The 11,981-nt window shown below is 41.4% G+C and overlaps 1 protein-coding gene across 1 annotated transcript in view; it reads left to right on the top strand.

Moving 5' to 3' along the window:
* The first annotated feature begins 860 nt into the window (after positions 1–860).
* Positions 861–11,981, top strand: part of LOC131677967 (transcription factor Adf-1-like) — an 83,798-nt gene continuing 72,677 nt past the window's right edge. The window contains exon 1 of the mRNA XM_058958080.1: positions 861–1,598. The gene's annotated coding sequence lies outside the window, so the exon portion shown is untranslated. The remainder of the gene's footprint in view (positions 1,599–11,981) is intronic.

Genomic DNA, 11,981 nt, shown 5'->3' with positions numbered 1-11,981 from the left:
AATTTTTTTTCGATTGTCTGTTTGGATATTGTAAAAAAAACTGGAAGAATCCAGTTTAAACTGGAAGGTTGGCATCGCTGAGCTCACCGATGCTATCGAACGGCTGAATGGACAGCGCGCAGAAGAGCGCGCTTTTATTTCAAATTGAATTCTTCAGTAGTTGCTGCTAGAAAAACTCTAGAAAGAGAACTGCGGAGACTCCATTTTGAATCGATTGGATTCGCGTTTAGCTGTCAAAAAAGGGATCCAATCGAACATCTATCCTTATAACATTGGACGTGTTGTCAAACAATGCCGGGACATACGTTGCCAAAAATGTTGTTTTTCTCTCCGCAGTTCTCTTACCAGAGTTTTTCTAGTTGCTGCTGCTGTTATTAGTTGGCACATGTGCTGCTCACCGACTGATATATGAGCATTTTCAGAGATGAATTAGGGCATCTTTTGGAAGTATAATAACTAACTCTGATGGTTTAATTTTCAGAATATATTTACTTTATTGCTATTTTGAATTTCATTAACATTTCAATTAGTACATACGTAATAATTATTTTTCTGCCTCATCTCCTACAATTCCCTTCTCCTTTACTCTCTATAAGAATATGTGATACAAAACCATATCTTGCAGTTTTTGTGGTACTTTTCTTTCCCTTTTTGGTCGTGAATCTGGAAGGTGTTCTTGATGGTATTGGTTCTGCTGATTATTTTCATTTCATCTGCTGTTCCACCAGCCGAGGTGTCCATTTCACGGTGTTCGTCAGTTTCTACGCTGTCTCCAATTACCATGTTTTCTACCGTAGTTTTTTTGATGATCTGGCTAGCTTTTTTGCGTCTGCAACGTTTCTACTGCATACCAAAGAGAATAGTGAAAGAGACGCAGAGTGAAAATCAGTCAAAACGGCAACACTCCCTTTACGATGATTTCAACACTAGAATTTGGTAACCGTTTCCAAAGGCAGCACTTTAAATGACTCCTATTATATTTTGAAAACAAACCTTTTGTCGATCGTTGAATTTGTTTATCAAACGATGTGCATTTCGAAACAAAGAGATGAAATAATTCTAAAACTTGTTTTTACTCATACATAGACTCTAGAATGCACCTTACAATCACGATTGCACTAAATTCTGACGAAAATTCAAATTTTTTTTTGATAGATTTACAATACTTATCTCCTCCAACTCAGGCATGAGTAATGTTTATTTACATTGCACGATTGGTCTGCTCAATAAGGTATTTTTGGCTTCACACTATTCGTCTCTTTTCCTATTCTCTTTGCTGCATACTACTGCCCGGTCGCTTTGGGCGACCAGTTTTGCTCCATCTCCTGACACTACGGTAAGGTTCTCTGCACCAAACGTCGGATCCGTTTTATGACGCTTCTGTTGTGATAACACAACTCTATCTCCAACGACAATGTCCGAAGCTTTTGCATTTTGTTTTTAGATCAGCATATTTTTTGTTTCCGAGTTTTGAAACGGCATCTTTTTTCCTAACAACTTTGCGATCCAAACTGTTTGAAACGTCGGTCCATAGACAAGGGAAAGTTCCTCGGAATTTCCAACCGACTAGCAACTCGAAGGGTGTTACACCAAGTTGGGTAAGTGGTCTAACTTTGTTGTAGATATGTATGTAGTTTCCGAGAGCGATCTTCCAATTAGTGTTATCCAGCTTTGAAGTGGCCAATGCCTTCTTAATCCCTTCGTTTTGACGTTCTATGGCGCCGTTTGTCTGTCGGCTAAATGGTATGGATTTGCGGATTTTTATACCCCTCTTTTCCCAGGTTTTCACAAATGTATCACTTTGGAAAGGTGGACCACTGTCGCATTGAATAGTAAGTGGGTACCCCCATACGGCGAAGATTTTATTGAGAGCCTCAATAGTGGACTTTGCATCAATGCACTTCATCTGAATGACATGAAGGTAGCGCGAGTAAGTGTCAACGACAACTAGGAACTCTCCAAATCCATAGTCTTTATCTGTGAAAAAAAAACGATTTGCAGTATCTCCCAAGGCCCATTGGGAAGTTTTCTGCTTGATAAAGGAATCGGGGTATTATTTTTGGAAAGCAGCAAACACGTTTCACAATGTCTAATATATGATTCAACGGATGAGCTCATTTCTAGCCACCAGAAATGATTCCGTAAGATTCCTTTGGTTGATCCAAATCCCATGTGACCCTGGTGAGATGATTGGATTGCTCTTGTCTTAAAGTTGTAGGAATAATTATCTTGTCACCTTTGAATATTAGGCTTCCATGAAGGTCTTTCGCTTGTGATTCGTATTTACGAAACCTGTCTTCCCAGTGGCCGGTTTCAAGGGACATCTTCACTTCCATGAGCTCATCGTCACTTGCCGAATGGCTTTCTATTTCGTTCCAGGTTATTTTTATACCACCAGAATCAAGATAGTAAAGTAGATGTTTGTCGTTTGCTTCTTCGTCAAACGATTTTATAGGTTGGGACTGCTGTACCAATGTGGAAAGGGCAACGGCGACGTTCATTTCCCCGCGAATTCTGCTGACGGTAAAATTGTATGGTTGCAAACGTAATGCCCACGATTCTGCTCTGGTTACTGCCCGCTTTCCTATGCGATGTAGCCCCCCGAAAATAAACTCGTTAGATTTGACATCTGTTCTTATAGTGAAAAATATGCTCGTTAGGTATATGGAAAATCTCTCGACGTCTCACACCAAAGCCAATGCTTCTTTTTGTGTCTGGGGTAGCTGTTAGAGCCTTTGAAGCACACGCAATTATTCTTGGTTTTGATTCCTTATCAAATTGGACTAAGACACCTCCTAAACCGTATGGAGATTGCTTTCCGCGCTGTATTTTTCATTGTGTTCAATTCCTCGTCTAAGTCAGGATTCCAGTAGAATTTTTCTGCCTTCGCTAAATCTCAAAGTCTGCGTGTTTTGTCCGCTCTCATAGGTATGCATTTGTTGACAAAATTTATTAACCCTAAGAAGCTTTTTACTTCGGCTAATGTTTCGGGAATTCGGAAGTTCTTGATAGCCGAAACTTTTTCTTCTTCAATTTTCCATTCTTCATCCGATATGGTGTAACCCACAAACTTAACCGATTGTTTTCTAAAAGCGCATTTGGCCTCATTAATTTTCACATTGTGATTTGTCAAACAATTCATAACCCTTTTGGCAATACTAACATGAATGAGCAGAACGATCGGTTCATATCCATTATCACTGTCTCTATGATACCTTTTGATAATAAGTCCTTAAGCTTCAGTTTAGTAAGTTCTTTAAACGCGGCGGGAACGTAGGTATATACATTTCGTGCTGGAGGCATATTCTGGTCGTACTTCAATGATATTGGCGGGATATAAAATTTCGGGAATTCGTCAGAGATGGAAACAGCCTGTGCGGTGTAAGCAATATCCAAAATGGTTTGGCAAGTTAGAGGTCGCGGTTGTCGAGAACGGAATATCTCATAGCTGTGCTGAACCCCAAGAGTGCTCTTACTTCATCCACAACATAAAATTTCTGGCCTATTTTCCGATTCACTTAATTCGGCTGAAAAATAAGCGATAAGTTTGATCTGCTCATTCATTGCGTATGCTTTCAATGGTTTATCAGTGGAGGAACGCAAGCCAAGAATTTTGGATGCCGCTATTTTGTCATTGAGAATCTGCTCAAAGGACGACTTGGTTACGTTTTGATTTGGGTACCAAAATCTATCAGAAACGTGATATCGATTAATTCGGCTGAAAAATAAACGATAAGTTTGATCTGCTCATTCATTGCGTATACTTTCAATCGTTTATCAGTGGAGGAACGCAAGCCAAGAATTTTAGATGCCGCTATTTTGTCAACGAGAATCTGCTCAAAGGACGACTTGGTTACGTTTTGATTTGGGCACCGGAATCTATCAGAAACGTGATATCGATTCCAGCTACCTTAGCTTTCAGATATGCCGCATTTTGGTTCATATAATTTCCCACAACTTTTCCAGGATATGGGGTTATATGCAATAGTTTTTTTTATTCATTTCGTTTATTTGATAGGCACAAATGCGTTAGCTTGGCGGTGCCAAATTCTTTTGTTTTAACATTTTGGATATCTTAAAACTAGGAGGTTACAATGTTGAAATATTTTTTTTTACACAAGAAAAAAAAGTTTACAGCTATCTTAAGACTAGAAATAAGATTCAATATACAAGAGAGGGCCAAAAGATTTTTTTATGAAAAATTTTAAAACAAGGGATTCAGTTTGATATACAAGAGGGGGAGTAATAGTATTTTACGAAATATTTTACAGTTATCTTAAAACTAACAATATAGTTCAGTACACAAAAGGTGGAACAAATATTTATGAGAAATTTCACAGATATCTAGGGATACAATTCTATTTACAAGATGGAGGACAAGAGTTTCAATAAAGAGTAAACATTACAGCTATCTTAAAACTAGGAATACAGAAATCAAATTTGATTTTTTAACGAAGACTTATGCTTGGTCAAGATATTCAGAGGGGGCTTATTTCCACATCAGTGTAGCAGCAGGTGCATCGAGGACAGGGGAGAAAAGACGTATATGGTGACAGGGAAAGAAGAGCAAAACTTTCAACTATCGCGCAAACGGGAGATCAGCGAAACAAATTTGCGCCACAGTCTAGTAAGTCGTCGAGTACCGGGTTGGCGGATGGTATTCTTCGGATCCGCGGGGAATCCTTCAAAAGTCATCGGACATCAAGTCGCTCTCGCTTCAGTTTCCTTCTATGCAGGCGTAGTGGTAAAGGCGACGGCGGTTACATAGTGGCACTCTGCAGCTGATCGGTTCCAGAAAGCAAGAGTAAATTTCTAAAAACAAGAAATAAAAGAGAGGGGCTAAATTGGGATATTTATCGTTTTAATGAAATTGTAAATAAGGGACATATAGGGGAGATCGCGATTTGCTAGCATATCCCGGACTGGGACATTGGGTGGTCTACCTCGGGCCCGAAGGGAATCCTTTAACAGAGACCTGGCGTCACAATACTCAGCACAAACCCAGACAACGTGGTCGATGTCGTGATAACCCTCGTCACAAGCGCACAGACTACTCTCCGCAAGTCCAATACGCCGCAAATGTGCATGCAACGTGTAGTGGTTAGACATGAGCCGGGACATTACACGAATGAAGTCCCGACCCACATCCATCCCCCTGAACCATGGCTTCGTTGATACCTTCGGGATAATGGAATGTAGCCATCGTCCAAGTTCACCATTGCTCCATGAGATTTGCCAACTGTTGAGTGTCCTCTGACGACAAATACTAAAAAATTCGTTGAAGCAGATTGGTCTTTCGTATATGTCACCATTTAATGCGCCCACCTTTGCTAATGAGTCGGCCTTTTCATTGCCCGGAATAGAGCAATGAGAGGGGACCCAAACAAAGGTAATCTGGTAAGATTTTTCAGATAACGTATACAAGGACTCCCGTATCTTCCCCAGAAAATACGGGAATTGTTTTTTGGGCTTCATCGCACGAAGAGCCTCGATAGAGCTGAGGCTGTCCGAGATGATGAAGTAGTGATCTGTGGGCAGAGTGTCGATGATCCCAAGGGTGTACTGAATAGCAGCTAATTCTGTGACGTAAACTGAAGCGGGATCATTGAGCTTGAATGAAGCGGTGATAGTATTATTGCAGATACCGAAGCCAGTGGACCCATCGAGATTCGATCAGTCAGTGTAGAACATTTTGTCACAGTCGACTTCTCTGAATTTATTATAAAATATATTGGGGATCACTTGTGGGAGTATGTGATCCGGTATTCCACGAATCTCTTCCTTCATGGATGTGTCGAAGAATACAGTAGAATCAGAAATATCTAGAAAACGGACATGGTTGGGATTATACGAAGAAGGATTGATGCTCTGTGCCATGTAGTCGAAGTACAAGGACATAAAACGGGTTTGAGAATTAAGCTCGACGAGTCTTTCGAAGTTTTCAATCACCAACGGGTTCAAGATATCGCATCGAATGAGCAATCGATATGAGAGTTCCCAAAATCGATTTTTCAACGGGAGAACGCACGACAGCACTTCGAGACTCATCGTGTGGGTCGACTGCATGCACCCTAAGGCGATACGCAAACAACGATACTGAATTCTTTCGAGTTTGATGAAATGTATGTTCGCGGCGGAGCGAAAGCAGAAGCATCCGTATTCCATTACCGACAGTATCGTTGTTTGATACAACCTAATTAGGTCTTCTGGGTGGGCACCCCACCATGTTCCAGTTATTGTCCGGAGAAAATTGATCCTTTGTTGGCATTTTAATGTAGAATACATTTAAGCTTTCAATATAGGGGTCCCGTTTCAAAATATCGGCTGCGGCGCCGCGTCAGATTTTGAACGTTAATAACTTTTATCATACTTAACAGAATGATTTGATTTTTAGGCCAATTTGTTGAAAATATGTTCCTCTATGCTGTATTAAAATTTGAAGTATGTATAACATGCACTAATAACAAAAAATTGTGTTTTTGAAAAATCTTTCGAAACCGACTCGGAAAAGTGAAAATTTTCAGCCCATCCCGCACAGAGCCGTCAAAATAGTGGACCAACCGAACAATAAAATAATGAAAAGTTTATATATAGGTCCACTACATGTTTGTTTTATGATTATTCGCATTGGGTTGCTTGACGAGAGCAGTTGGTGGGGGAAAGACGGCATATTCCTTTGGTCAGGCCATTAGAAGCCGGACGGAAAGGAAAGGCTCATGCACGGCACGAGAACGAGCGAGAAAGCGATAGTAGTGCATATTAGCGCGATTATATAAATATCTGTCGGTCGGTTTTTCTCATCATTCGTATTCGTTCAAGAACTAGCAAGCAGCCAGTCCACCGAAGGAAAGCAGTTGGCGATGACGACGGCGGAAAAAGTGCCCCAGCTACTGGTGACTCATCGCAACCCGATCAGGAACTGTCGCCCTGCAAGAATTTCGCCCCAACTAAAGGGCAACAGAGTAGGCTATCGTTCCAGCGTCTGGGTCGTGAGATTGTGCAGGACTGCAAAATCGAGCCACGCTTACAAAGCTCAGTCGTAATGATGCCCCGAGAAGCCAACGATGCCTACTTGGTCGGTTTGTTCGAGGATGCAAAATAGTGCTTTGTGGCTCACCGTGTCCGCGGGGAGTGCGTCTGAATTATGCTCCCGCAATAAAACAATAAACGGTTCTTTACAGGACCAATTAATTGTGTTGTAATAAGAGTTAAACTGAAATTTACATTTTATGGTGTATAACAAATAATTTTCAGAAAGCTATATAAAAAATACGATGTGTGGAAAGAAAGAGAATTTAAATTATCCTCTCTCGCTCGTTTTCGTGCACTGCTTTTCCATTCCTTTCTGCTGCTACTACCATCATAACTAAAACGAATGTGCGTGTTCTCCCACCATCTCATGGCCAGTGTTGCCACAATTGCATGTCGCTATAACAATTTGAATTATTTTATTGATCCTCTCTAGTATTGATAAAATGTAGAATATGCAAAGTACACTAGTCGCATGCTTTTATTCGAACTTTTTGGCAGCCTCCGTTGATTAACTGCATAAATCGATTTGTTTGTGCAGCTCCTTGCTAGTAGCAAACTAAATAGCCTTTATCAGCGCTAACAAATAAGACAAAAGAATTTAAATTTGTGAAAATCTTCTCCTTCCTTCTTTTCAAATCTGCAACATTCTTTGAAAATATTGAAAATGTTGTTATTGAAAAACTGAACATGCAAGTTTGCTAGCACTGGCCACTAGATTGAAGGCGATGGAAAGACAGAATATTCGTTTTGGTTATGCTAGTATTGGTAGCCGAACGGAAAGGAAAGGCACAGGAATGGCACGAAAACGAGCGGGAGAGCGATAGTAGTGCTTTCTCGTGTTTTCATATATGAATATTGGTCGGTCGGTTTTTCTCATCATTCGTATTCGTTCAAGCACTAGCAAGCAGCCAGTCCACCGGAGGAAAGCAGTTGGCGATGATGACGGTCCGCAAAAGTGCCCCAGCTACTGGTGGCCCATCGCAACCAACTACCGATCAGGAACTGTCGCCGTGCTAGTATTTCGCCCCAACTAAAGGGCAACGGAGCAACTAATCCGCTGGCTAACATTCCAGCGTCTGGTTCGTAAGGTTGTGTATTACTTCAAAGTCGAGCTACGCTTACAAAACTCAGCCGTAATGAAGCCAGTGATGCCTACTTGTCGGTTTGTGGGAGTGGGCGTAAATTACAATAAAAGCAACGGTTCTTTTCAGGACCAGTCAATTGTGTTCTAGTGAGAGTTAAACTGAAACTTTCATTTTAAGGTGTGTAGCAAATTTTCAACAAGCAACATAATACGTTGTGTGGAAAGAAGTAGCTTGCACACGGAACAAAAATTTAAATTATCCTCTCGCTCGTTTCGTGCACTGCTTTTCCATTCCTTTCTACTGTTATTATCAGTATTACCAAAACGAATGTGTTGTTGCATGTGTTTAAGAGAAACGTTGAAGTCGCATGCTTCTATTCAAGCTTTTTGGCAGCCCCCGTGAACTAACTGCATTAAATGGTTTTTTTGTGCAGCTCCGTGCTAGTAGCAAACAAAGATTGTGCAGGATTTCAAAGTCGAGCTAAGCTTATAAAGTTCAGCCGTAATGGTACCCGAAGAAGCCAGTCTTGTCGTTTTGTTCGAGGCTACAAAACAGTTCGCCAGGCACGTAACTATCATGCCAAAAATATCCAACGATCCAGCGCATCACCATCAACACTAACGCCGATACCAAAGGTTCTTTTCAGAACCACCATTATTACCATAGAGAATTATTTGAAAATTTCCCATTCAAACGTGATTCTGTTGAATATTATTAGATTTAAATTAACGTCTCGAATTGAAATCACGACGCTCCGGTTATGTGACAGACATTACCCACCCATCTTTTTTTATTGTGACCACGACTAACGGTTTAATATAGACACCCCATTTCAATATTTCTGAAGGAACAGAAGGTCGAGTTTGGAAAGTTTGTAACTTTCATTGTACTTAAACAAATTACACAATGTTTGCACTAATGATTCAGAAATATGATCAGGAATCTTCTGTTAGATTTGTAAGTATGTATAATTTACATGAATAAAGAAAAATTGATTTTCAGGAATCAATTATTTTCTGTTCTTCCATTGGCCAGTACTACGCGACTTCCTCATGCTAACAATTAATTTCATCGTTAGCCATCTCCCTCACCAAGGCCAACAACGCCAACAAAACCGGTCCTTTTCAGGACCACCATCATTTTTGTAAAGAATAATTTGAAATATTCCTCGCCCAAATCACCTTTTGTCCGAAAATTCCAATGAGTATCAAAATATTTAAAGAACGTGTTCCTTATGTATTCTACATCTCTCCGGTTATGTCGCAGACATTACCCACCCATCTTTTTGTTTCAGATACCTAATGTGACATCCCCAGGTACCTTTAGAGTCGAACCAGACCCCGAGATATTTAAATGTGAAGACCTGATTGATAGTTACACCCATGAGTAGAAGCTGGAGTTGCGCCGGCTCACGCTTCCTAGAAAAGACGACCAGCTCAGTTTTCTCCGTGGAGAACTCGATACCCAGCTGAAGAGCCCAAGCAGACAAATTGTCCAAAGTATCTTGTAATGGTCCTTGCAAATCGGCAGTTTTGGGCCCTGTAACAGAGACCACCCCGTCGTCTGCAAGTTGCCTTAGCGTGCATGAATTGGCAAGACAATCGTCAATGTCATTCACGTAAAAATTGTAGAGTAGGGGACTTAGACATGAGCCCTGGGGAAGACCCATGTAGCTAAATCGCGATGTTGTTAAGTCGCCATGCGAAAAGTGCATATGCTTCTCAGACAACAGGTTTAGCAAAAAGAACATTGATAGAAACTGAGTCAAAAGCCCCCTTAATATCCAGGAAAACTGATGCCATCTGCTCTTTACTAGCATAGGCCATTTGAATTTCTGTTGAGAGCAACGCAAGGCAATCGTTCGTCCCTTTGCCTTTGCGGAAACCAAATTGTGTATCTGACAGTAAGCCATTTGCTTCAACCCAATTGTCGAGGCGAAACAAGATCATTTTCTCGAACAACTTCCGGATACAGGAAAGCATTGCAATCGGTCGGTACGAGTTGTGGTCGGAGGCTGGTTTTCCCGGTTTTGCGATGGCGATGACCTTCACTTGCCTCCAGTCACGAGGAACAATGTTACCCTCAAGGAACTTGTTAAATAAATTCAGCAAACGCCTTTTAGCAGTGTCAGGCAGATTCTTCAACAAGTTGAATTTGATTCTGTCTAACCCTGTGGCGTTATTGTTGCACGATAATAGGGCAAGTGAGAACTCCACCATCGAAAACGGTATTTCGTTCGCGGTATCGTGAGGAGACGCGGCGTGGTATGTTTTCTGTACCGGGACAGAGTCCGGACAGATCTTCTTGGCGAAGGCGAATATCCAGCGGTTTGAATATTCCACGTTCTCGTTGATACTGTTTCGGTTACGCATACGTCAAGCCGTACCCCAAAGAGTGCTCATCGCTGTTTCTCTCGTTAACCCGTCGACGAACCGGCGCCAATAACTGCGTTTCTTGGCTTTCATCAAACACTTCATTCGCTTTTCTGGCGACGCGTATTGTCGATAGCTATCGGGTAACCCGTCGTCCCGGAAGGCTTTATAGGCAGTGGACTTTTCCGCGTACAGTTCTGAGCACTCTTTGTCCCACCAAGGGATGGGAGATCGTCCGTGGGTGTTCGCGCCCGGTACTGGTTTAGTCTGAGCTTGATTCGCACTGTCGAGAATCAAGCCAGCCAAAAACCTGTACTCTTCCTCCGGAGGAAGTTCTTGAATGGATTCGATTTTAGCGGATATCGCGGTCGCGTAACTCTTCCAATCAATGTTCCGTGTGAGGTCATATGAGACATTGATTGTTTCTGATGGTCTTGAACCGTTGGCAATTGAAATTACGATAGGCAAATGGTCGCTACCGTGGGGATATATGCAATAGTTTCTGTAATTAGATAAATAACCATCGTAAGATTTTTTTGTTTGCTTTATAACTTTTTTTTTATTAATTTTATTATTGCTTTAATTCCACATTACATGAAATGGTTCGAATTGAGTAGAAACGGAAAAGGTTCAATTGAAAGATTCCTATTTTCATTACTTTATTACGAATTCAATTACAGTTCAATTTTTATTAAGAATTTTTACATACATTTTTAATCGGGGTTTTTAACACCTACCTTAGTGTCAATTTCTTGTTCCTCCTTGGGACATTCAATAGCCGCAATTTTCTTCTCAGCAGCCTCATCCACAAGATTTTGACTCAAGCACATACGCGCAATTGGGCCTATTTTTCCGCAATTTCTACAGTCCTTATTGCTGAACAATCGGATGAGTTGTGGTAAATTCCACCACATCTCCAACAATTGGTCCTAGTCTGGTTACGAAATCCTCCCCGAGAGTAGCCACGAATACTCCCTCGATTACCTCGATAGGCTCCACGATTTCTCCAGTTTTGTTGGGCTTGTTGAACGTTATGGAAGTTTTGAGGATCCACAGATACCAGCACTTGTTCACCGCGTCCATGCGCTCTCTACAAGTCCTCCTCATTAGACTTCTCGATTTCTCGATCTCGTACTAGTTCGATGAGCTCCTTCATTGTTCCTTGTTTCACCCAGTTCCGATGTGCCAGTTTCCGTACTCCAGCATCACTGGCGTCTTTAACTATTATCCTTACTACTGCTTCCATTTCCTCGTCCATTCCATAATCGCAGAGCTTTGCCGCTGAAGCAACTCGCCGAACAAACTCAATGCTACTCTGCGCAGACTTCTGACACACCATCATCAGTTTGCCACGTTAAAAGAGAATGTATGTCCGCGACCCATAGTATTCGTTAAGTCGGGCCATCGCGTTTGAGAATGCTGCAATGTTTTCATCGGGCATCCCAGGGGCCGAAGATGTGGTAAGAAATATATTTCGTAATTTCACGCCCGC

This window comes from Topomyia yanbarensis, chromosome 1 (assembly GCF_030247195.1).
Source record: "Topomyia yanbarensis strain Yona2022 chromosome 1, ASM3024719v1, whole genome shotgun sequence".
Lineage (NCBI taxonomy): Eukaryota > Metazoa > Arthropoda > Insecta > Diptera > Culicidae > Topomyia > Topomyia yanbarensis.
The sequence above is the reverse complement of the archived record's forward strand: the minus strand, read 5'-3'. Positions and strand labels throughout refer to the sequence as shown.